This window comes from Hoplias malabaricus, chromosome 14 (assembly GCF_029633855.1).
Source record: "Hoplias malabaricus isolate fHopMal1 chromosome 14, fHopMal1.hap1, whole genome shotgun sequence".
Taxonomy (NCBI): domain Eukaryota; kingdom Metazoa; phylum Chordata; class Actinopteri; order Characiformes; family Erythrinidae; genus Hoplias; species Hoplias malabaricus.
Genome location: NC_089813.1, coordinates 26,966,006 through 26,971,319, shown reverse-complemented (window position 1 = coordinate 26,971,319; position 5,314 = coordinate 26,966,006). Strand labels below are relative to the sequence as shown.

The 5,314-nt window shown below is 40.6% G+C and overlaps 1 protein-coding gene across 2 annotated transcripts in view; it reads left to right on the top strand.

The window, feature by feature from the left end:
* The first annotated feature begins 4,581 nt into the window (after window positions 1-4,581).
* The window catches only part of ercc6l2 (excision repair cross-complementation group 6-like 2), a 17,295-nt gene continuing 16,562 nt past the window's right edge, over window positions 4,582-5,314 (top strand). Inside the window, exons 1-2 of one of the 2 annotated variants that reach the window (XM_066644322.1) lie at window positions 4,582-4,695; window positions 4,861-4,955. The gene's annotated coding sequence lies outside the window, so the exon portion shown is untranslated. Of the gene's footprint in view, window positions 4,696-4,860; window positions 4,956-5,153 lie in introns of those variants that run through there. The other variant, XM_066644321.1, reaches the window with a different exon arrangement.

Below are 5,314 nucleotides of genomic sequence, written 5' to 3'. Positions count from 1 at the left end.
CAGATGTTCAGGTTCTGTGTATGTACACTCATCCAGAGAAAAGGTGAAATTCAGGAGGATCAGCATTTCATTCTGTGATACAGATAGTGACACATTATAATCAAATGTGGACAGTTCTATAGAACTGCAATTATTATGTGATGAATATTAATTATTACTTGGATGAGGAACATGTACTTATCAACAGTAGACATGCTTTGTATAAGGACTGCAGAGAAAGAGCTCAGTATGGCCATCAAGTGACTAAGGAAACTCCCTTTTGTCTGGAAAAGAGTGATAGGAAAAATGTAAGTTTCAGAATTCTGACCCTTTTCTTGCGTGGGAGGCGGGACATCAGCAGATGGTCAGCATGGTCTAATGACTGAGCATAGCAATGAAGGCGGAGGAGCTTCCTCAGAGTTGACTATGAGAACACTCGCGTTATATGCAATATTCAGTGTAAAACATTGACTTTAGTGACAAAGTCCTTTATAGTGAGCTCTTTTAGACAACATTTGCCACCAATTGCTGTCCAAACCTTTAGCACATTACATAAAATCCATTGCAAAACAGTATCTTACTGGAAAAAGTTGTGCCCTTGCTCCTCTCATGACTCCCAACAGAACCAACTCATAGACAATGTCTATAAAGTTGAACTCCTGAATCTGTAAGTACATGGTTATTAGTGTCACAGCACAAGACACTGTGGTAAATAGTAACATTGATTTGTCTAAAGCATAGCTGAACAAATTCACCCCAATCTGCATCATATCCATTTGAATCTGCTCAAGATTTTCAGGAACTACCTGAGGGAGGCAGCCATGTGCCTATTGAAGCTAGATTCTGCAGAAATATGTGTAAAGCAGGATATACAGGGGTTGCACAATGAAACTGAAACACCTGTCATTTTAGTGTGGGAGGTTTCATGGCTAAATTGGAGCAGCCTGGTGGCCAATCTTCAATAATTGCACATTGCACCAGTAAGACCATGTGCATCCAGTGGTTCAAACATTGTATCCTGAAGACAGTGTCTGAATCCAGTTTCATTGTCCAACCCCTGTACATAGTTTTGTTACTATATCATCTAGATCACATTAATTTATTTGGTAAATGTATATCTGAGATCAGAATCGTTTTGTTCCTTGGAGTTTAATGTGGCCAGTTCACCAAGTATCAGTCTGCCTGCCACAGAGACATAATTACAATGTTCAGAGTTGCTCAGAGCAGCCTACACAATGAAACAGAGAAATGGCTGTGATGAATAAAACAAGCAAGGGACACACACAAAGTAAATATACAATGTAAAATAAAATGATATGTGACAGTTACGGTGAATACCTGACGCAGTGGTGTCAATCAATCAGAATCAGAATCAGAATCAAAGAGGAAAGTCTGGAATCCTCTTGTCCATGAAGTAATTACTGTTGGATTTGGGACACCAAAAAGGAATACATGAGTACCTTATGGCATTGTTAGAAACTACAGCTTCAAAACACCTACAGTTAGAAATAATTTTGGTTAAAATTTGGCCCATATGGAGGGCGGGTTCTGACTGCCGCCCCAACCCCTCTTGAACTCTAATTACAAAATGTTGCATGAAATTTTAGTGACTGTAAGGTGATCAGTTAGGTCATCGTATCTCATCATACAAGGCACTTAAAATTTTTGGAAAGACAACACCAAGCTCATAAAGGAAGCTCTGCACTTGATCTGAAATATAATTAAAAAGTCATGTAAATGTAAAAAAATGTCTTCCACATTCAACTTATTCTCGGCACTAGGCACAGTGAACACACACTCAGAGCGGGTGGGCAGCCATCCCTAGTGCCTGGGGAGCAGTTGCAGGTAAGGTGCCTTGCTCAAGGGCGCCTCAAATTTGGACCAAGTTTCCTGCCACATGTGGGTATTTTCTCAGTGACTTTCCAGTCCCAAGCTTGCAACTCGACTCCCATGTACAATATACAAGTACAGTGCGCAATGTGGGGCGGCATGGTGGCACAGCAGGTAGTGTCGCAGTCACACAGCTCCAGGGGCCTGGAAGTTGTGGATTCGTTTCCCGCTCCGGGCGACTGTCTGTGAGGAGTTGGTGTGTTCTCCCCGTGTCCGCGTGGGTTTCCTTCCTTCCCCCCCTTCTTACAACACTCAGACATCTGGGGACAAAGGAAACCAGTCTATCAAGTTTAGAAATAGGAATGCTCTCCCATTCTTGTCTAATACAGGCCTCTAACTGTTCAGTCATCTTGGGCCTTCTTTGTCGCACCTTCCTCTTTATGATGTGCCAAATGTTCTCTATAGGTGAAAGATCTGGACTGCAGGCTGGCCATTTCAGTACCCGGATCCTTCTCCTACTTAGCCATGATGTTGTGATTGCTGCAGAATGTGGTCTGGCATTATCGTGTTGAAAAATGCAGGGTCTTCCCTGAAAGTGATGACGTCTAAATGGGAGCATATGTTGTTCTAGAACCTGAACATGGTTCTCTGCATTAATGGTGCCTTTCCAGACATGCAAGCTGCCCATGCCACAAGCACTCATGCAACCCCATACCATTAGTGATGCAGGCTTCTGAACGAAGCGTTGATAACAACTTGGGTTATCCTTGTCCTCTCTGGTCCGGATGACATGGCGTCCCAGTGTTCCATAAAGAACTTCAAATTGTGACTCATCTGACCACAGAACAGTCTTCCATTTTGCCACACTCCATTTTAAAAGACCCTTGGCCCAATGCAAACATCTGAGCTCGTGGAGCTTGCTTAGAAATGGCTTCCTCTTTGCACTGTAGAGTTTCAGCTGGCAACGTCGGTTGGCACGGTGGATTGTGTTCACTGACAATGCTTTCTGGAAGTATTCCTGAGCCCATTCTGTTATTTCCTTGACAGTGACATTCCTGTTTGAGGTGCAGTGATGTTTAAGGGCCACGAGCATCCAGTAGAGTTTTACGGCCTTGACCCTTACGCACAGCAACTGTTCCAGATTCTCTGAATCTTTTGATGATGTTATGCACGGTTGATGATGATAACTTAAAAGTCATTGCTATTTTACGCTGGGTAACACCATTCTGGTATTGCTGCACTATCTTTCTGCACAACAATGGTGGAATTGGTGATCCTCTTACCATCTTGGATTCAGAGAGACTCTGACACTCTGAGAAGCTCTTTTTATACCCAATCATGTTGTCAATTGACCTAATTAGTGTTAATTGGTCTTTCAGCTGTGCGTTATATGCTCAGTTTCCTTTTTCTAGCCACTTATTGCTACTTGTCCCAACTTTTTTGGGATTTGTTGACACTGTGAAAAATTGAATCAACATATTTTTCCTTTAAAATGTTACATTTACTCAGATTAAACTTTTGATCTGTCATCTATGTTCTATTACGAATAAAATATTGACATTTGCCATCTCCACATCATTGCATTCAGTTTTTATTCACAATTTGCTTAGTGTCCCAACTCTTTTGGAATCCGGTTTGTAAATAACCCTGCTATTTTATAGAAATGTATTTTCTAGTTTATTGAAACCTTCTTTCAAGTATATACATTTTTTTTTAATGTGATACATTAAACTGTTACAGTTAAAAAGGAGAACATTCCTGTATCAGTGCTATTTCAAAACTTTTTCATTCATTTTCTGTAAACACTTCAGCATGTTCATGTTGACGGTGGGTACAAAGCCTACTCAGAATCACTGAGTGCAAGGCAGGAACATACCCTGTACAGAGCAGCGGTCCATCACAGAGCACCGCACACTCACACATTTATTCACATACTACAAACATATGCTTCTGAATTGTTAGGAGAAACACCTGTACACCTGGAGGAAATCTACACTGACATGTGGGGAACACATTGACTCAAGGTGGGGATTACACCTGCCTATTGCAACACAGAGCCACCCCTGTAATGAAAACTGTTACTACTATTATTTATTTTATTTTTATCATTTATTTATTTGGGATGTCACAAGCCTATGGCATTTTCCTATGTGAACTCAACCAATCAAAAACGTGGTTGCTGGGCAGATTTTAAATTTGGCTTGAGCTTGTCATTCGAAAAATGAAGTAGCGTTGTACAGAAGTATCATACATGCAGTAGTACGTTCAGCTTTTTCAGTAAAGTCCACTGAAATGCGAAAAGTGAGTTGTAGGTAGTAAGCTATTGCACTGGTATCCAGTTTGTCTCTGCTGTCTTTAAATAGGCCTATGTGTAAAATTCAGTTCATAATCTCAGTTCTTGGAAATATCATGTCCGCACTGAACATCTTGTAAACGCAGTTTATTGTTAGAATAAATACATGAATTCAAACACTACCAGGTGTTTCTTTTAGTTACTGAATTGTTCAATGTGTTACGCAAGTGAGTTGTTCAGTGAGTTACGCAAATGTTTCTTAGTCACTTTGTAAATGGCCAGTTGACAAACACTTGTTGTAGTGCTTGTTTATGGGGGCAGCATGGTGGTGCAGCAGGTAGTGTCACTGTCACACAGCTCCAGGGTCCTGAGGTTGAGGGTGGTCCGCTCTGGGTGACTGTGCATGAATTTGATGTGTTCTCCTAATGACATACTGACATCTCCATGGCAACAGCATCAGACATAAATTGTTTAGGCCAAACATATCTCTCTATCTCTATCTCTTGATGATGATTTAACCCACAACCTTCAGGTCCCTAGAGCTGTGTGACTGCGGCACTACCTGCAGCGCCACCATGCCGCCCACAAATAAGGTAGCATTTATAAGTAAATAAATACATTCAGAAATGAAAATAAATATATATCTAAAAAAATTACATGTCTGTTTACATGTATTACTAATTGATACATAATTAACAGGTGCTAACCTTTCACTACTCGTTTTTTAACTTTATACTCATAGTTTATTTTTTCTCTAGCTGACGGTTGAATCTGCACCCTACTCTCTATGTAGTGCACTATACCGGTGGGAGGGAGACAGATTCAGGCTTCCGTGTGCAGTGACAATTATTTGGTTAGTAGTACAATTTGTTATTATATTTTATTCGTGTTATAAACTCACATTTAACGACAACATAATGTTTTAAAATGCAGTTAAATATTTTACAAATGATTTATTCTTCAGTTGTTATAATCTCAAATAAATGAGAAAAGTGTTGAATGTGCCGTGTGTGGTTTCACAGATACATAAACAGAGGCGGGGGTTCAGAAAGGGAGGTGAAAGGAAGCTAAGCTGCTAACAGTACTGTGACTGTGTTGTTTTCGAGGGTGTACGGCTCTGTAATGCCTGTAAATCAGCAGAAAATTATGCCGGATGAGCTAGGGTTTCTCCGTCGAACTGGTTTTTAACTGATAATATTATGGCCGTACGAC